Here is a 21,394-nt window from a genome sequence, read left to right on the forward strand (position 1 = left end):
GCACAGACGTTTCTTCTTTTGAAGGGGAAGTCTCTAGGCTTTTCTCGTTGGAGTCCTCTCTCCCAGGAGACGGTGAGAGAATGGGGCCCAGGCATCCCCATTGCCAAAAAGGAACCAGATGTGGCTGCAAATAAGGTGAAAAATGTGTTCAAATGAAATTTTGATGGTTACACAGCTCTAAATTTACTAAAAATCGGTTCACATGTATACCCGAAATGGGTAAACTATAATCGTAGCACAATAAAGATCTAGCAGAAAAGGGGAAAAAAAGCCTAGGACATGGAGTGGAGGGTAAGGAAATAAGGAATCTGTGTGAGTTTGGGCCAAGAGGCCACACAGCCTTATAAAAAATGAAAGTGCTGGGGCCAGCGCTGTGGTGTAGCGGGTAAAGCGGCTTCCTGCAGGTCCGGCATTCCATATGGGCACCGGTTCGAGTCCCAGCTGCTCCACTTCCAATCCAGCTCTCTGCTATGGCCTGGGAAAGCAGTGGAAGATGGCTCAAGAAGATGAGAGACCCAGAAGAAGCTGCTGGTCCTTGGCTTTGGATCGGTCCAGCTCTGGCCATTGGCAGCCAACTGGGGAGTGAACCAGCGGTTGGAAGACCTCTCTCTTCTCTACCTCTGCCTCTCAGTAACTCTGCCTTTCAAATAAATAAATGAATCTTGAAAAAAAAAAAGGGCTGGGGGTGGTGTTTTGGTGCAGTGGGGTAAGCTGCCTCTTGAGATGCCTGCATTCCTGTTGGAGTGCCTGGGAGTGAACCCTGCCTCTGCCTCTGATCCAGCTTCCGGCTGGGGGGGCACCCTGGGGGGCAGCAGGTGATGACTCAAGTACTTGGGTTCCTGGACCCATAACGGAGACCCAAATGGAGTTCTGAGCTTCTGACTTCGATCTGGCCCAGCCTTGGCTGTTACAGGCATTTGGGGGGTGACCCAGCAAATGTAAAAATCAATCTCTCTCTCTCTCTCTCTCTCTCTCTCTCTCTCTCTCTCTCTCTCTCCTTCCCCAACCCCTGCCGTGTGTGTGTGTGTGTGTGTGTGTGACACTTTGCTTTTCAAATAAACTTAAAAAGAATAAACTGAAAGGAGTCCTCAAGTTGATGTGTAGCCAGCACTAAAGCTTGTCTGTGGCATGCCTCCAGGAACCAGGGGCAGTGGAGCTGTGATCAGCTGTGGCCTGGCCCCTCTCTCCATCCATCACTACTAACACTTCGGGACGTTAGCCAGAGCAGGTTGAGTCAAGGCACCCAGGCCTGAAATTTGGCTGCTGGGGTGCTAGGTCTCAGGCTGTGAAAAGCAAGATTCTGGGGCCGGCACCGCGGCTCACTAGGCTAATCCTCCCCCTTGCGGCGCCGGCACACCGGGTTCTAGTCCCGGTCGGGGCGCCGGATTCTGTCCCGGTTGCCCCTCTTCCAGGCCAGCTCTCTGCTGTGGCCTGGGAGTGCAGTGGAGGATGGCCCAAGTGCTTGGGCCCTGCACCCTATGGGAGACCAGGAGAAGCACCTGGCTCCTGGCTTCGGATCAGCACAGTGCGCCGGCCGGCCGCAGCGCGCCGGCCACGGTGGCCATTGGAGGGTGAACCAACGACAAAGGAAGACCTTTCTCTCTGTCTCTCTCTCTCACTGTGCACTCTGTCAAAAAAAAAAAAGTTTGAAAAGCAAGACTCTGGAGTCGGATAAAGAGAGGTGGGATGTGCGTCTGGATTGGTTAGGCTAGAGGATGTGTTTCCAAGAATCAATCTTACTCTGAGGCTCTCACTGCAAAACCACCCGTGCTGAGCCATGAACACCCCACTGGCAGAGGCAGGTGTGCAGGCTCACTGCCCCGTGCCCACCATCCCAGGCTCATCTCTTATTTCTCCCTGATGGCAAAGAGATGATCATTGCGGGATATGCAAGGCCATAAAGCTTCTTGGGAACAACTGCTCATTTTAATTAGGGAATTCCTGGACCACAAGAGGGTGGTGATGTATCCTCCCTGTGCAGAACCCACAAAAAATGCACAATAGGAGTTGCCAGGGGCACAAAGAACAGAGAACTGAAAGAACTCAGAGGGTTTTAAACGTACAAGATGATGCCAGAGGGAAGAACAGGATCTCTGCCTACCTCAAAAAGTTTGTGAAGCGTGGAATGAAAAGATGTTTGCTTTTGGTGCTGAAAATGTTGAAATGCATGGAGAGTTTTTTCACAAAGTGCATTTTTTCATGAACTTCTTGGAGATCTCTCATGCATGGATTTCAAACTCTTTGGCACCAATATAAGCTTATGTTTAATTCCATTTCCCATGGAGTTTGTTAACTGCCCTTACATATGGAAGGTACCACACTGGCGAGCTTCAATGTTGCCCACGCTTTCAGATGCCTTCTCTGGGAGAAAGAAGAATGACTGCACGGCCACGGTGTGCGTCACTGTATTTTGCCACGATTAACTGGTCTCAGTGTTGGTTAACCCGACTCTGCCCCAAGTTCACAGGTGGTGGACTTGGCTGGAATCAAGACATAGATCTCCCCTTCCATTTTCGGTTGGTTTCTGCCCACTCTTTTATAGAGCATTCTGTCTGCAGTGGGCTCCAGCTGGTCACCTCACTGTGCTTCTGGAGAGCGCTGAGGCCCGAATTTGGACAGGCCCTGCACCTCCTGGAAGGCTTGTTACAGACAGATCCGGCCCTGTTCCCCGGAGTGCAGCCCAAGACTTCTGACTGGTCCCCTGAGGATGCCGCTTGTGTGAGAACAGTGATCGCCCTTCGGCAAGCGCCACTCTGGAGCGTAAGCCACGAGTGAGTCTGGGCGTGTTACTTCCGTCTGAACACTGGGAAACCAGTTCATGATTTGTGAGCTACCGACCCGGTCACGTGGTTCTGCGGGGAAGGTGGGGGGGAGGGTCTTGTGTCTGTTCACCAGCACATCAGCTCACCATTCTGTGGGGCTTGGCTTAGCAAAGCCTGGACTGCATGCAGACTATCCAGGGAGGCCCATCTGACGGGCTAAGCAGAGTAAGAAGAAGATTGGAATGACATGCTGGTACGTGCCGGGAGTCTCAGGACAGGATCAAGGAGCTGACTTGACCATTGGAGGAAGCTTATGTTGTGTAGCGTGACACAGTAGCTTGCATTTGGGGAACAAGTGTTTAGCCTTCCAGTGTAAACACCTGTGTCCCCTATCAGAGTAACTGGTTCAATGCCTAGCTGTGGGCTGAGTGGTAAATGAGCTGTGGGTTAGTGCCAGAGACATCTACACTGTACTAGGTACACACATAGAAGGAGCTCAAATAGACCAAGGCCCCAAATGCCATAGGATTATTTGGGGCAGACGAAAACCTGGGTCATTCTTTCCTGTTATTAGAAGTGTTGCCATTCCCCATGGTGTAAATCTTTCTACAATGGCTGATTTCCAGATACCAGTAGTTTAATAAATGGCTTAAACAATTCCTGCATATTTGATACTTGGAGAGGGAAAAAGTGTGTGATTACAAGACATACAGGATGACCCGAAGGTATGCACTAAAGCCCTAAGAAGTATTCATTTGCCTGGTGGCTACCCACTACGACTGTTCCAATGGGCTTGGAGCTAACTTCAGCATTAGCCCAGCCCCAGCTTCTGTGGGCATTTGGGGAGTAGAACCAACAGATGAGAAGTTCTGTCTCTGTCACTCTGCCCGTCAAATAAATGAATCGTCATAGTGGGTAGCCACCAAGATTCAGATTTCTGACCATCTCTTCTGATGATCACGATTACTCCTAGGTAATAAACAAAAACTAGAACAAAACCCCAGGTCTGGCATTTGGTGCAGCAGTTTAAGACACTGCTTCTCTGCACATCATATGGGAGTGCCTGGGTTCAAGCCCTGGATCCACTTCCAGTTCCGGCTTCCTACACACAGGAGGTAGCAGATTATGGTTCGTATATTTGGGTCCTTGCCACCCAGGCAGAGGACCAGATTGAATTGTAGGCTCCTAGCTTTAGCCTGGCCCAAGCCCTGGCTATGGTAGGGACTTAGGGAGTGAAGCGGTGGACGAAAGACCTTTCTCTGTCTCTGTCTCTGATTCTCTGCCTTTCAAATCAAAGAGAAACAATACAAAACCCAGCCTAAGTTATGTTCCCACTCCCGTTGCCAGGGTTTGTCACAGAGAAAGGTGGAGGGAGAGAAATATCCTATGGAAATAAGAGAACAGGCCCAGAAAATAGGCATTCAAGAATATTTTTCAGGGCTGGTGCTGTGGCGTAGTGGGTAAAGCCGCTGCCTGGGGTGCTGGCATCCCATATGGGCACCAGTTCCAGTCCTGACTGCTCCACTTCTGATTCAGCTCTCTGCTATGGCCTGGGAAAGCGGTAGAAGATGGCCCAAGTCCTTGGGCCCCTGTACCCATGTGGGAGACTTGGAAGAAGCTCCTGGCTCCTGGCTTTGGTCTAGCTCAACCTTGGCCATTGCAGCCATTTGGAGAGTGGATCAGCAGATGGAAGATATCCCTTTTTTTTCTCCTTTTGTTTATATTGATATTTTTATTTTTTAACTTTTATTTAGTAAATATAAATTTCCAAAGTACAGTTTATGGATTGCAATGGCTTTCCCCCTTTCAAATAAATAAACAAAACTTAACTTTCATGGACCATGTAGTCCAGTTAGGGAAAAAATGAAGTTCTGGGCTTAGCGATAGGAAGGTGCCGGACTAGGCTGACAGATGAGTGTAGATGGCCTGGAAGAACATTGCGAGATGAGTGCTTCAATAGCAAAGAACTCCATTGGGAAGTGTTGCACCAACACGCGTGATGCTAAGAGAGCCGCAGCCGCAGTGTTACAGAAGCATGGCAAAGGGACTCAGGAGAATCAGACTGTAAATGCAAAGATGGTTTAGGAATATCTGGGCCAACATACATTTTTCTTTTTAGGTAACAAGTGTGATATATTTTAAAAATCTATATCCAAGTAAGTCCAATGGAGCTCTTCAATGGATATAAATTAAAACTTCTCAGCAGTTAGAGGGTATTGGGTGTGGTTTAGGTGATGGTGCTTTTGTCTTAATGGTATATTTAAAAATTCAAATTCCAACATGGCTTCTGAGATTTGATGAAACGTAATAGTACAGCTATAAGTTATTATCTTATAATATAACATATAATATGTAGATATATTATTTATAATTTATTATATCATTATGATGATGATGCTCATGAGATAAGGGGCGTTGTTCTCCCTTCTGTACTGTTAAGGACACTGAACACCGAATGAGGACTCCCCCAAAGTAAGAGAGAGAGAAAGGTTTTCTATCTGCTGCTTCACTCCCCAAATGGCCACAATGGCTGGAGCTGGGCCAATCTAGAGCCAGGAGCCAGGAGCTTCCTCCAGGTCTCCCACGTGGGTGCAGGGGTCCAAGCACTGGGGTCATCTTCTGCTGATTTCCCAGGCCATAGCTGAGAGCTGGATCAGAAGAGGAGCATCCAGGACACAAGCCAGCACCCACATGGGATGCTGGCACCACAGGCAGAGGTCTAGCTTACCATGCCACAGTGCTGGCCTTGCTAATTTATTTTTAAAATTTCATTCATTTGTTTGAAAGGCAGGGTGACAGAGACAGAACTTCTTATCTTTTGGTTCTACTCCCCAAATACCTACAGAAGCTGGGGCTGGGCTAACGCTGAAGCCAGGAGCTGAGAACTCAACCCAGGACTCCCATGTAGGCGGGGCCCAGCTCCGTGAGCCACCACTGCTGCCTCCCGGGGCTGCATTAGCAGGAAGCTGGAGTCAGGAGCCAGAGCTGGGAACTGGACTCAGGTTCTCTCATGTAGGACACAGGTACCTTTACTCTTAGGTTAAGTATCTGCCCTTGAAATTTTGTCTTTGTGAAGGGCCAGATAGTGATTATTTTGGGCTTTGTGTGACATGCAACCCTGCCACTGTCACACCCAGCTCTGCTGTGGTCACTCAGAAGCAGGCACAGGTAATGCGTACATGAACGAACCTGGCTGTGTTCCATTATGACTATTTTTGAACAGTGGTGTTTCCATTTTATATAATTTCCATATGTCACAAAATGTTTTTCTTTTGCTTGTTTTCGACATTTAAAAGTGTGAGGGGCCAGCGCTGTGGCACACTAGGTTAATCCTCCGCCTGTGGCGCCGACATCCCACATGGGCGCTGGGTTCTAGTCCTGGTTGCTCTTCTTCCAGTCCAGCTCTCTGCTGTGGCCCGGGAGTGCAGTGGAGGATGGCCCAAGTGCTTGGCCCCTGCACCTGCATGGGAGACCAGGAAGTAGCTCCTGGCTCCTGGCTTCAGAGCGGCCATTTGGAGGATGAGACCTTTCTCTCTGTCTCTCTCACTGTAACTCTACCTGTCAAATAAATAAATAAAATCTTTAAAAAAGAAAAGTGTGAAATCAGGTGAGCATTGTGGCACATTGGATTAAGCCACCACTTGGGACACCAATGTCCCCTATTTGAGTGCCAGTTCAAGTCTCAAATACTCTGCTTCTGATCCAATTCCCTGCTAATAGGCCAGGGGCGTAGTGGATGATGGCTCAGGTCCTTGAGTTTCTCCCAGGGTGGAGTCCCCAGCTCCCAGCTAGCCCACCCCCTTCGGTTATGGCCACCGGAGATTGAACCAACAGATGATGGAAGATCTCTCTTTCTCTGTCACTCTGCCTTTCAGTTAAATTAATTAAATGAATGATTACATTTTTAAGCGTAAAATCCCTTAGCTTGAAGGATGTAGCAAAACAGGTCCTAGGCTGTAATCTGCCTGCTCCTGATAGAGTGTTGGTGTCCCTTCCGGGAGGAGCTCAACCTTGGTAATCAGGCAGGGAACTCACATGTACGGCCCTCCATTCTTCCCACCGAACTCTGACAGCCTGTTTATTCTAGACCAGATTGCTGTCTTCCAGCCAGTAGTACTGTCTCAGAGTGCTTTCAGTTTCACCTCTCACTGTTGGACTCAGAGAACTGTATTCTGAACACGAGAGAGACAGCCAAGGGACATGATGTTTAGTAAAATCCAGAAGAGATTTAAGAGCTCCCTTAGGAAGGATCACAGAGTAGCAGGCGCTTTCCAGGAGGGGGCGATTGAGGAGGCAGCTTCCTGAGACGCACGTGGAGCCTACAGAAACACCTGCACTGCTGTTAGCGTGGAGGCTCTCTTGCTATTTTCCATGCTTCGATACTCACAGTTTTGCCTGCAAGTGCAAAGTGTGGCCACGCGGTGGCAGTAGTCCCTAGGGTAAGAGAAGTTCTGACCACCAAGAGGCTGCCTGGGCTGGTCGGTACCTTCCCCACTTTTCATAATAGACAGGAACCCACGGAGACCTACAGGCGGTGACTCTCAAAACCCCACGATGAAAACCACCACACGTGCAGTCATACCTGTAGGTTGAATGCAGCACCTTCATTTCTTTTTTTTAACTTTTATTTAATGAATATAAATTTCCAAAGTACAGTTTATGGATTACAATGGCTCCCCCCCCAATAACTTCCCTCCTACCCACAACCCTCCCCTCTCCTGTTCCCTCTCCCCTTCTATTCACATCAAGATTCATTTTCAATTCTCTTTATATACAGAAGATCAATTTAGTATATATTAAGCAAAGATTTCAACAGTTTGCACCCACACAGAAACACAAAGTAAAAAATACTGTTTGAGTACTAGTTATAGCATTAAATCACAATGTACAGCACATTAAGGACAGAGATCCTACATGAGGAGTAAGTGCACAGTGACTCCTGTTGTTAGCAACTTCATTTCAACAGAAAACGGATCATTATTGTCAGGTGAGTGGAAACAAGCAAGCAGCTTCCATGAATAATGGCCCCTGTTTGCTAAGGGCTGGCTGTGCACTGGTCACAGTGCTGAGCCCTTTACAGGGATTGCTTCATACAGTTATATTTTTAATTAATTACTAATTAAATATTAGAATGACACAGAGAGATCTTCCATCTGCTGGTTCATATCCCAAATGGCCACAACTGCCAGTCCTGGGTCAGGCTGAAGCTAGGAGCCAGGAGCTCCATCCAGATCTCCCAAACAGGTGACAGGGGCCCAAGTACTTGGGCCACCATCCACTGGTTTCCCGGCAGAAAGCTGGATCGGAAGCAAAGCAGCTGGGACTCGAACTGGCACTCCCATATGGTATCACAAGTGGCGGCTTGACCAGCTGTGCCACAGTGCTGGCCCCTGTTTTGATCAGTTCTCACAGCACTCCATCGAGGTGCGCACCATCAGTATTAGCTCCATTATGCACATGGAGAAACTCATGCGCAGGCTCTGCGCAACCTGCCCCAGGTCATTGACGTAAGCAGTCAGGGGAGGGCGGTTCAGCCCAGGCGGTCCGAGCCAAAGCCTCCACCCTTTCCTTCTCCTCGAATTGATTCAGTAGCAAACAGACCTCTAGCCCTGGTCCTGGGCCAGCTCACTTCCTGCAGGCCAGTGGGGCCTGTCCTCCACATGGTCAGAGCCAAGGAGGAGGCTGGCTGGAAACTGGAAATGGGGCTGTGTTCACTGCAGTGACTACAGCCTGGGGGACGGGTGCATGCTGGTGGTGCCTACTAAAAGCAGCCACCATCCCCAAGACCCCCACAACACTCACATTCGGGCTCTTTCAGTTGCTTCCCTGAGAGCAGACAGGCGTGCAACCTGCCTTGTAAGTTACCTCAGATGCCTACCAGGTTACGCAAGGGTTCTGGCTTGCCGGGAAGATCACCTCCAGCCCTCCAACCTGCAGTATTTGTTTTCCTTACCTCCAGCTGTTCATGTGTGTACTCGTGCATGCACGCACATCACACACACACATGCATGCACACACACAAACTCACATGTGTGCGCACACATTTTACAGAATCGCCCCCGTAGCAGGTGTCTGTTTCTGTACTGATAAAGCTAGAGGGTCAACATAGGAGCCCCAATAAATAATTCAGTGGCCAGAAGACGACAGGAGTTTCTTTCTCGTGTTACAGCCCAAGGGGGCCATTTGAGGACTGAAGGCAGATTTGTTTGAAGCTGTCGTTTGGAGATTCACGCTCACAGCATCCTGCTGCCTGGTTGTGTTGCACCCAGGACCCTGCTGTTGGGGCGTGGCCCTGCCTTAGGAGATACAGAATAGCCATGCGGTGAGAACACACGTGGTTGCCTTGTCTGGCTTCCAGCAGCAGTGGCCTCGCTGTACTGACTCAGGCCACCCTCTCCAGACATGGGAACAGTCACTCCAGAATTTCTGCTCACACCAAGTTCAAGGGAAGCATCCGAGGAGGGTGCAACAAGGTTGCACATCCTCCCTCATCACGTATCCTCGCCTTGTTTATTCCTTCCCATAGCAAACGGCACAAGCTGTGAGGAGTTGAATGGCTATAAGGACAGAAGGGAAGACATAGAGGACCTGTCTGTTAGCCCTGGAAAGCCCTCAGGCTTGGTCAGGATGTCTCATTTTTTAAAGGCTAATGCGCACCTCCTTGTCCAACACCAAAGTCACGGATATGCCTGCTCCAGAAACCCTGCATCACGGGGACAGTGAAGCCCACAGGGACAACCACACACGGGCACATGGAAGTTGACAATGCCCAGACGTGCTTTGGCCTCGCTCCAGGGCAGCTAAAGGCAGAGCGGTGGTGGTGGTGTTGGGGGTTGTCAGAGCCTCTCCGGGTCATCCTTGTACTTGAACCTGCTTGTACTTGGGTTCGTTTCCCTAACTTGGAGTTGCAAGCCTGGCAGATTGACCTGACGAAGGTTCGTGTGGCTGCCGACTATGTTGAGTCTGGATTCAGCTCAGCAGGTCAGGGTGGGCTGTATACTTATCTCCCCAGCTGTGTGGAGCAGGGCTGCGCGCCTCAGCTAATACGCAGGGCACATTGACTAAAGGTGAATGGTGTTCTTGGACCATGAGTTCATGAGTAGTTTTGGGAAAGGAGGTACAAGCCTACCTGCAAAGATCAGGAAGAACAGTTTTTTTAAAGACTTGTTTTTTTAAAATTTTATTTGAGAGGCAGATTTACAGAGACAGAGAGAGGAAGAGACAGAGAGAGAGATCTTCCACCTGCTGGTTCACTCCTCAAATGGCCGTAACACCCACAGCTGGGTCAAGCTGAGGCCAGGAACCAGGAGCTTCTTCCAGGTTTCCCACTTGGGCACAGGGACCCAAGCACTTAAGCCATCTTCCACTGCTTCCCCAGGCACATTAGGAGAGAGCTGGATTAGAAGTGGAGCAGCCAGCCAGCGCCGCAGCTCACTAGGCTAATCCTCTGCCTTGCGGCGCCGGCACACTGGGTTCTAGTCCCTGTTGGGGCGCTGGATTCTGTCCCGGTTGCCCCTCTTCCAGGCCAGCTCTCTGCTGTGGCCTGGGAGTGCAGTGGAGGATGGCCCAAGTACTTGGGCCTGCACCCGCATGGGAGACCAGAAGAAGCACCTGGCTCCTGGCTTTGGATCAGTGCGTTGTGCCGGCTGCAGCACGCCGGCCACGGCGGCCATTGGAGGGTGAACCAACGTCAAAGGAAGACCTTTCTGTCTGTCTCTCTCTGTCTCTCTCTCTCTCACTGTCCACTCTGCCTGTCAAAAAAAAAAAAAAAAAAAAAAAAAAGTGGAGCTGCCAGAACTCGAACCGGCACCCATACGGGATGCCAGAACTGTAGGCAGGGCAGCTGGTGGCTTAACCCGCTATGCTACAGCACCAGTCCCTGGGGAAAAACAACTGTATAGGCGCCTGGTTTTGGTGGAGCCTGGGGGTTAGTGTTTGATGTTTAGGGCTGGCCATGCGGGACGGGGTGTGGAAGACCAGCTCGCCCCCACCACAGGAGAGCCCCACCACAGGAGGCTTTGGGGGTCTTGGACCCAGGTGCTCTGCATGCACCTGTGGTGGAGGTTGGAGACCAGGAAACAGCATTTCCTGTGTGACTCAGCAATGGGAAGACAAAGAAGTGTGTGTCTGAGATGGCCAGACCCCTTTGGCCACGCCTCTCTCTCCTGCGGCCGCCGTGTTCCACACCTTGCCTGCAATAAAGTAGTCTGAGTTTACTCACTGCAGGTAATACAGGTGCAATTACTGCTCACAGCTTCTTGATACAACTTCATACTCGTAATCTTAGAATCGCCCAAGCGGTTGGGTGGTGCACTTGGTCCTTGGCCATTGGTCTGGTGGTTGGAAAGCTACAGACTGGCTTAATGTGAGGGGAATGAAGAGGAATTGCAATGATGACTCAGCACAAAGGAGAGTTCAGGTTGTTCTCTGCACGGTGTGTAAAAGCACAGGGCTGACCCCAGCAGACAGGAAAGTGAAGCCTGGCACACAGAGGCGTGCTGTGAGTCATCTTTGGACACAGACGCCGCCTTTCAAGTTTCATTATGCAGAGACGTAACGCAGTTCCATCTGAGCCCGCATCAGGGCGCACACCTGAGATGCCTCTGGGACGCCTGCACACCTGCACAGTGCCCGAGCTGGAGTCCTGGCTCCACTGCCCATTCCAGCTTCCTGCCATTGCACACCCCGAGAGGCAGCAGGTGTACTCGGGTCCCCACCACCCATGTGAGAGACCCGGATGGAGTGCCAGGCTCTTGGCGTAGGCCTGGCCCTGCCCTGGCTGTTGTGGGCATTTGGGGGAGTGAGTGAGCCAATAGATAGAAAATACCTCTTTGTCTCTTGCTTTCTTTCAAATAAAATGAAAATAAATAAATAGATTTTATAAAAATGAAGAACTCTGGGGATCGAGGTGGGAGAAGCTCCCCACCCTCCGCCATTGCAGATGCCCAGTCCAGGGCTGCAGAGGAAGGAGGTTTTCCTTTGAATCGCACTGGAAGCTGTGTTCATTTATTAATTACAACTGGGCAGGATGTGCTAAGTTTTGAATGGAAATTGCAGTTTGTGACTTTGAGTGGCCAGGGGTGGTTTCAGTCTCACGAGTGGCCACAAAAGTGAAAGGCCCTGCCGTGACTTTCATCCACCGCCGTGGAAGACAAAAATAAAGTTGTTCATGATCCCCTCCTGTTCGGGACCTAAAGGCTTGTAACCTGTCCCCTGCCTCCCTCCCCCCACCCGGGTCATGTGTGATAGGGTTAGGAGGCGGGACTTGTGGGGTGATAGGCCATGAGATTGGAGCCCTCATGAGTGGGGATTAGTACCCTCCTAAGAGAGACCTCAGAGAGATCCCTGGATCTGGGGCGGGCCGTCTATGCATCCAGAGGCTGGCCTCTATCAGACACCGAATTTTCCAATACATTGATCTCGCAGCCTCCGGAGCTGCAGGAAATACATTTCTGGTTGATAATATTCCATTGTGGCAGCTTGAACGGATTAAGACATATCCCATGGGTCGTGCCTGCGTCCTGTGGCTTGGTTTTGTCACTTGCCTTTCCTTAAGAACAAAGCAGGTGACTCTGTGCATCTGTCCCTTTGGTCCCAGCACAGACTCGGGTTTGCAAGGCCAGCTCGGCGTCTAGAGAAGTCCCATTCTCTCTCTCGCTCGCAGACTCTGTAACTCTCTAATCATGTCACTCCAGCCTCGGCTCAATGAGCAAACACACTGAGGGCGGCACAGCCACAGGCCCAGGGACCCCCGAGACCGAGGGAGGACGCTCTGTGTCTTCTTAGCGGGACTGGCCGGGGTGAGCTTTTTCTTCCCTTGCACCGGCTGTCCTTCAGCAGAGGCTATCGGCATGGCCTTACTGGACAGGAAAATGGGCTGAACCTGTTACAGCGGCATCGTCTCCCCAAATGAGTGAGCAGGTCTGCAAGCAAAGGTGCTTGCGAGCCTGATGGGGGGATTTCTTCACATAAAAGTCTCCAAGGTGAAATCTGCCCGGTGTGACCCCTCCATGCTGATCCGATGTGGGGCCCAGAGCAGCCGCTGCCCCCAGCAGTGGTCCTCAAACTGCCGAATCCCAGCAGAGCTTGCAGAACGCAAGGGCCGGGCCTCAGCACCTGCTTCCCTGCGTCGGCCGGGCTGGCTGGGGCTGGAGCACTTCCACTTCTCCCGTGTGCCCACGCGGGGCTGACACTGACCTCACACAAGCACCGCTCTCGGAGCCTGCAGAGTGCATTTGATCCGCTGAGCTGGACTGAAGAAGCCAATGCTGCGCTTCCGTTGGTAACGCCACATCACTCTGAAATTAGCCACCTCGGAGGTTTGCACGCATCCTAAGCCCACTCTCGATAATTCTTTGCCTTCACTCTGTGGCTAAATGCTGCCAAGACTTTTGCAGGAGCTTTGTGCTTTGTCCGGAAGACTTCCTCATTGTAGTCTGATGCTCATCAGACTTCTAGCTCATCTCCAGAGCTGTGCTGACATCCAAGCCAGCTCCAGAACTTGATGGGCCCCGGGAGCCTCTGGTTCCAGGTGTTGACAAGGCAGACAGGTTGGCCCTGGTGGGGAATCACAAGAGTTTCCCTGCCCCCATCCCTGGACCCCCAGAATAAGACCCTATGGGCCTCATCAATTTTTTTTAAACAGGATTTTGTTTATTTGAAAGGCGGAGAGATGGTGCAAGAGAGAGAGAGAGAGAGAGAGAGAGAGAGAGAGAATCAGAGATGGAGAGCTCTTCCACCTGCTATTTCATTCCCCAGAAGGCCACAAAAACTTGGGTTGGGCCAGGCCAAAGCCAGAGCCCAGAGCATAATCCTAATCTCCCACATGGGTAGCAGGGGCCCAAGCACTTGGGTCATCTTCCACTGCCTTCCCAGGTGCATTAGGAGGGAGATGGATCAAAAGCAGAGCAGCTGGGACTCAAACTGGCAATCTATGCAAGTGTTGCAAGTGGCAGTTGAACGCGCTATTCCACAATGCCGGCTCCCCGTTCTCATCAGCTTTCTTTTTCAGAAAGCCCCGCTTGGACCACTTCCTTGTCTCCTCCCCCGCAGAGCTGGTATAATACAGACTTGGGGCTGCCTCCAGACAGGGAGCAGGGGGTGGGGGAGAGGAAAGGGTGGATAATGCACAGTGGGTGGGTCGCCTTTCTGGATTGGATGCAGAAGGAAACTCATGTCATTGCCACAAGCCCAAGGCCAAGTGCAATTCCTGGAACACTGTTTCTAGGAAGCACGTTGTTCATTAACTGTGGGAGACACAGTCACAACAGATGAAAAGCTTACAGGAATGTCTGAGCACATGGGAAATGCTGGGAAGCGGGCGAGTCCAGAGTAGATGAGTCGAGTCTCAGCAATAAGGAAGTGGCCTATAGAGCCGTTACTGAAGAATGGGGAGGGTTTACCAATGCCTCAAAAGCTGGGAAAAGGCTGGGTTTTAGGGAGACACATTTAGGAAAAGTCACGAGGTTCCCTCTGGCCTCCAGTTCAAGAAGATGGACACTCAAGAGAAGGGTTCTTGCAGAAAGGACCCGAGGCTGCAAGGACCAGGGGAAGAACTGGTCATTCTTCCAGAAGCTAAAAGAATTTCAGATACCTCTCTTAAAAGCCAAGAAAAATGTATTACCCAAGTAAAACAAAATTTTAAAATATTAAATTTATTTGAGAGGCAGAGGAAAAGACACACACAGAGAGAAAAAGAGAGAGAAAGAAAGAGAAATAGAGAGAGAGAGAGAGCGCCCTCCCATCCTTTGGTTCATTTCCCAAATGCCTGCAATGGCTGGACTGGGCCTGACTGAAGCCAAGAGCCAGGAACTCAACCCAGGTCTCTCATGTGGGTGGCAGGAACCCAACCACTTGAGCCATCACTGTCTCCCAGAGTGAACATCAGCAAGATGCTGGAGTCAAGAACCAAACTCAAGTTCTCTGGTGTGAGATGTGGGTGTCTTAACCACCAGGCTAAACAGCCACTTCTAAAATGATCATTTTTCAAAAGAATATGAAAGATCAGAAATGGAAGCAGACACAAAGTATTAAGCAGCGACCATGACCCAGCCCTTCCCTGTGGGGTAGTCTTTCCCCGCCAGCCACTGGGATGTGCACTGGTGGGTGACATCTTCAGAGTTCCCTTCTCTCTGGCCACTTCTCCAACCTCTCTCAGGGATCACTGGAGTGGAACCCCCAGTCCTGCACACAGACAGGCAGAGGTGCTAATCCAGCCCTATTTTTTGAGACAGCCTAGAAATGTGAGCAAGCCCTCCTTCTCCTTCTGGTCAGGGTGCTGCCACGGGTTCCCTAGCACTGAGCCCTGGGAGGAGCCTGAGTGCCCGAGAGGCCCTGAAGGAACCAGCACAAGACATGGGACTCCAGCACCCTGCCCCCTCGTGTTCTGCCTGGAATCAAGACGTGGAAAGGAAATTCTGCATTTAGAAAGTGGCTGGCGGTGTTGACATATCCTGGCACCCAATCAACAACTCAACAGCTTCTGAAAGGAGATTCTCCCATCTGTGTGGGGGCCCAGGGGGGCTTTATTCCTCCTGAGATGTGGAGAGAATGGTGACGTGGACTCCTGTCTCTGTCCACAGCTCCCCTCCATCTCTTATAGCCAGGAGTTGGGGGGCAGTGGAGTTCCACTACTCAATAGATACCAAAACAGGCTAGTTAAGGCGCCAATGAGATCTTCCCTCTTTTCCTTAAAATGATGTCTAAAACCCACAGCTGAAAGCAAAAGAAAGGGCCCCACAGTCTTCTAAGAGTTGCCAATTTTGTGGGTCCATCATATTCCCAAGAGCGAGGCTTCTCAAAGTGTGATCCCCAGACCAGCAGTACAGCATCACCTGGGACTTTGTCAGAAATGCAAAATATTGCGCCCCTCCACAAGTATGGCATCAGAAGCTCAAATGGGGAAAGGATCAGTAATCTGTGTTTTAGCAAAGCCCTCAGGGGATTCTGATGTGTGGGGAAGCTTGGGAACCAAGTCCTAGGCTTGCTGAGAGCCAGGTGCCATATTGGTAGAATGGGCATCACTCTTTGCCCTCAGCGACATGGGACTGGGAGCAGCTGCCCCTTGAGATGGTCAGTAGTTGTCTATCTCCATGGAAGTGGACACTCGGCCAGTTCTCCTCGAAGCCAAGGCGGACAGGGAGTGAAGCCAAGGAGGTTTTTGTTGGTGGTGGTTGCAAGAAGGGGGAACTAATTAATTATTCTTCCATTGGATGAGTGCTCAACCAGTAGACTTGTCTCCGGAGAAGGGAGAAACCTGACAGTATGGGACAGCCAGGGAGAGGTGGTATGTGGATGGTCGCCTTACACAGGCGTAGAAAAGGCCTCCTGGCTCCACTGGGCCAGCGGAGATGGATGAATCTGGAGCAAAGGGCAAACAGAAGTGGACCTCCCAGGCAATGGAGGAGGGCAGTGACAGCTCCAGCAAAATGACCATTCTTAAAAGGAGCCCCCAGCACCAGGAGAAATACTTGGGTTTGAGCAACTCATCAGCAGGAACCTGCTAGGGCAACCCCTGTGTCCCTACCAAGCCTGTAGATGACGAGCTAGGCCAGCATCAATGGCCAAGGGCGAAGACCAAAGCTGCAGCGTAACCAGTCACATAATGAACCACCTGTGCTCTCTCTCTGTCCTTCCTACCCCAGTGCCAAAGGCTGTGAGTGAGTGAGCAAGAAGACCAGGCACTCCCTCTAGGCTATACTAGCAGGGATTGGAGGAGGCACTGCCTGGTGCCACCAGGCTTGACTGTGAGACAGACTTAAATCTGAACAGTTTCAAATCTGAAGAAGAGGAACGAATGGGCTCTAATGACAAGGTGTCTAAAAAGTTAGGGAATTAGACTGAGACAGAGATAGCGTGAGCAGAGCCTACTCTCATTGGGCAAGTGGAGTTGGTAGTAGTTACTGGATGAGACCTTCCTGTTGCTGACTTCCCGAGAACTCTCTTCCCCAGGCCCTATGGGGCTGTCACTCCCTCCTGTCACACCTGAGAAATCCTTGACTTTGAGAGGTAACTCTCAAAGCCACGCATCTGCCAACGACAGCACCGCGACTGGAGCCTGATCATATCTCCGTGCCATAGAAGCACAGGTGTGGCAGCCCTGAGAAACTGGGAGGCCAAGGGTGCCTCAGTGAAAGTGACCTGCCAGAAGCAGCATCGTCTGTCATTCTTTTTTTTTTATATATAATTTTTTTTTATTTTTTGACAGGCAGAGTTGGACAATGAGAGAGAGAGACAGAGAGAAAGGTCCTCCTTTCCGTTGGCTCACTCCCCAAATGGCTGCTATGGCCGGCGCGCTGCACTGATCTGAAGCCAGGAGCCAGGTGCTTCTTCCTGGTCTCCCATGCGGGTGCAGGGCCCAAGCACTTGGGCCATCCTCCATTGCCCTCCTGGGCCACAGCAGAGAGCTGGACTGGAAGAGGGGCAACCGGGACAGAATCCGGTGCCCCAAAAGGGACTAGAACCCTGGGGTGCCGGCGCCGCTGGCGGAGGACCAGCCAAGTGAGCCGTGGTGCCGGCCGTCTGTCATTCTTTATCCTAGGAAGCCCTGCTTCTACTGAGTGTGTGTCCCACCCACGGGGAAAAAATCAGAGCCGTGGGTAGTGTGAAATCTGAGCTCTTTGCTCCAGGCAGGTGTGACAGCTTATGAGTTGGAATGATGTGTGTGTGTGTGTGTGTGTGTGTGTGTTTGAGAAACAGAGTACTCTTGGCAAGAGTAGTCTTGTGGGAAGGAAGTAGATGGATCCAAAGCTCAGCCCCTCATCTGCTCCACCCCCTTCACGCTCTGCCACAGGAACACCTAATCCTCTACCCACCCAGCTCAGGGATGACCCAGCCCCCAGCAGAAGGCCAGACTCTAGGGTCAAAGGCACCCTCAAGCCTGCCAGGTGGCCCTCAGGCAGTGCTGACCTGGATTGGTTTTTGCTGACTTTACCTGCCACTGAATGAAGTTTTTTCACCACAGCACTGCCTCTTGGACTCTGGTCTCTTAAACACAGGCTCAAGGAAAATGAACTCCAGGCTGAAGAATGTCAACTCCAGGACTTGGGGATTTGTGGAAGCTTTTCAAGGAGGGGAGTGATCTGTACAACATTTTGTATTAACGCTTTTTTAAAAAAAAAGGTTTATTTGGGGCCAGTGTTGTGGTGCACTGGGTTAAGAGTTTTGGTTGGAGTCCTGGCTGATCCACTTCTCATCCAGTTTCCTGTTAATGCTCCTGAGAGGACAATAAATTCTGGCCCAAGTGTTTGGGTTCCTGCTGCACACATGGGAAATCTAGATGAAGCTCCTGGCCCCTGGCTTCAGTCTGGCTCAGCTCTGACTGTTGCAGGCATTTGGGGAGTGAAGCAGTAAATGGAAGAACTCTCTCTCTCTCTCTCTCTCTCTCTCTCATTCTGACTTAAATAAATGCATGCATAAAATGCTAATTAATTAATTCAACAGGCAGAAAGAGAGAGATAATGAGACAGAGACACACATATAGCAGATAGAAGATATACAGACACTAGCAGATAGAAGATATACATATAGTTTACTTCCGCCATACCCACAGCAGCCAGTGCTGGTCTAAGGCAGGAGCCAGGAACTTCATCAGGTCTCCCACAGGGGTGGCAGGAACCCAGGCACATAGACCTTGATCTAGTGCCACCCAGGTGCATTAGCAGGAAGCTGGATGGGAAGCAGAGTAGCTGGAACTCGCACCGGCACTTCGATATGGGATGAGCCATGCCCAGCAGCAGCTTAATCCACTGCTCCACATCAAGAAGCCCCAACTCTGGCTTCTTGAGTGCTGTGACTTCACATCCTCCTGGCTCTGCTCCATTCTCCCTGGCCGCCCTTCCCAGGATCCTTTGTGCCGCCTCCTCCCTCCACCCATGTTTCCTAAGGATCTCCTTAGCAAACCAAGGGGTTTGGAAACTCGTTCTGGACCCTGTCTTCTCTCTACACTGCAGAAGCAAGTTCAAACTTTTGCATCTTTTTAAGTACCTCTACATCCTGATGATCCTAAATTCACATTTCTAGCCCCAAACTTTAATCTTCATTTGTGTCTCATGGACATCTGAAACCTCAAATAACTTCTCACTGAATGTGAGTCTTCCTTCAATAAATCCTACTGGTGCTATTTCCAAAACACATGATCTACTCATTCTCTATAAGCTTCTGCTCCTGTTCTTGTTTGAGCTAACAGCATCTCTCCCACTGAACTTGCCCTGACCATTTCTGTCCTGACGCTGCCTCTTAAGTTGACCCTCAATTCTTTCCGTATGGAACCACCAGAATAACTTGGATAAACTGCAAATCAGACCATCTGGATCGCCTGTGTAAGTCCCTCACTGGCTATGTGATATATTTGGGATGAAATCTAATATTGTACCGCACCTGCCTGGCCCTCTGTGACCTGGCCCCCATCTACCTGTGCCGGCCAGAAGTGCTGCTCAGCTGTGCTTTCATTTCTTCACTCCTTCCAGGCACGTGGGATGATTGTACTTCTTCATGCCTCGACCATTGGACTTGTTTTAGACAATGAATTGCGAGCAAAGGTGATCTAAGAGCCAGCTCATAATGAAACTGCACTTTCTTTTCCTGCGACACAGACTGGGGAAACCAGTATGGATGTATATGTTGCCATAAGTCAGAGGATGAAATTGGAAAACCTGATTTGCTGATAATACTGCATCTCAAGGACAGCTGCCCTAGAAATGTACCCTAAACTGCAGTGGACCTTCTTTCCTGGAAAAGAAGCTTCTGGTGGCCAGCATTGTGGTGCAGCAGGTAAAGCTGCCCCTTGCTTGCCCCGTCATCACACATCCCAGCACCAGTTCGAGTCCTGGCTGCTCCACTTCCCATCCAGCTCCCTGCTAATGTATCAGTGAAGACTTGGTACTTAGGCCCCTACCACCCATGTTGGGGACCCAGAAGGAGTCCCAGGCTCGAGGCTTCAGTCTGGCCCAGCCCCTGCTATGTGGTCACTTGGGGAGTAAACCAGTGAGTGGATGACTTCTTATAAAAAATTAATTTTCCCACGGGGCCGGCACTGTGGAGTAGTGGGTAAAGCCATCACCTACAGTGCCAGCATCCCATATGGGCACCAGTTCAAGTCCTGGTGGCTCCACTTCCGATCCAATTCTCTGCTAGGGCCTGGGAAAGCAGTGGAGGATGGCCCAAGTCCTTGGGTCCCTGCACCCACATGGGAAACCTGGATGAAGCTCCTGGCTCCTGGCTTTGGATTGGCTCAGCTCCAGCCTTTGTGCGGCCAACTGGGGATAGAACCAGCGGATGGAAGACCCCTTTCTCTGTCTCTCCCTCTCCCTCTCTCTGTGTAACTCTGACTTTCAAATAATTAAATAGATATTTTTTAAAAAAGAGATAAAAGACATAGGAGAAGCCATTGGCTCTGAAGATGAGGAGGTAGTTGATGATCTTCAGGCTTCGGGGCAGAGGCTGCTTGCAGCAGGTGGACGCACGAGTGGGAGTGGATGGGGATGCAATGAACTTTAATAAACAATAATTTCTGCCTCTGGCTAAGAGTGCCAGGAACTTTCACACACGCTGTTTCCAATCCTTTCCAAAGTGAGTGCAGTTGTCCCTTTGTATCCACAGAGGACTGGATGAAGGACCCCCAACACTCAAGTCTGGTGAGGCTCAAGACCCTTACACAGAACATCGTAGGATGTGCATATAACCCTCACAACCCTTCCGTGTCCTTTCAAACCTCTCTAGATGACTTGTAATTCCCAAAATAATGTCAATGCTATATATATATAGCTGCTACATTGTTTTTATTTATTTATTTATTTATTTTTTTTTTTTATTTTTTTTTATTTTTGACAGGCAGAGTGGACAGTGAGAGAGAGAGAGACAGAGAGAGAAAGGTCTTCCTTTTGCCGTTGGTTCACCCTCCAATGGCCGCCGCTGCAGCCGGCGCACCGCGCTGATCCGATGGCAGGAGCCAGGATCCAGGTGCTTTTCCTGGTCTCCCATGGGGTGCAGGGCCCAAGCACCTGGGCCATCCTCCACTGCACTCCCTGGCCATAGCAGAGAGCTGGCCTGGAAGAGGGGCAACCGGGACAGAATCCGGCGCCCCAACCGGGACTAGAACCCGGTGTGCCGGCGCCGCAAGGTGGAGGATTAGCCTAGTGAGCCACGGCGCCGGCCTTGCTACATTGTTTTGTTTGAGGAATAGTGACAAGAAAAAGTCACATGTTCAGTACAGATGCATTTTTCCCCCTTCTGATAGTTTCAATCTGCAATTGGTTGACCTAAGGATCTGGAACCCATGGGTGCAGAGGACTGACTTTGAAACTGAAGCTGGGATATTAAGTCACTTCGTCCACATCACATACTCAGAATGGCTGGATTAAAACCCAGGTGTGGACAGGTGTTTGGCACAGCAGAAAACACACTGCTTGGGATGACAGCACCTTGTAATCAAAGTACCTGGTTTGAGTCCTGGCTCTGTTTCTAATCCAGTGTGCACCCTGGGAGATGGCAGATGAAGATTCAAGTACTTGAGTCCCTGCCGCCCATGTGGGAGACCCAAACTGATGAGTTCGAGGCTGCCGGCTTCAGCCTGGCCTATCGTCAGCTGTTGCAGGCATTTGGGAAGTGAACCAATGCATGGAAGATTTGTGTCT

The sequence above is a fragment of the Oryctolagus cuniculus genome, chromosome 1 (assembly GCF_051225735.1).
Source record: "Oryctolagus cuniculus isolate XC-2025 breed Fujian yellow rabbit chromosome 1, ASM5122573v1, whole genome shotgun sequence".
Lineage (NCBI taxonomy): Eukaryota > Metazoa > Chordata > Mammalia > Lagomorpha > Leporidae > Oryctolagus > Oryctolagus cuniculus.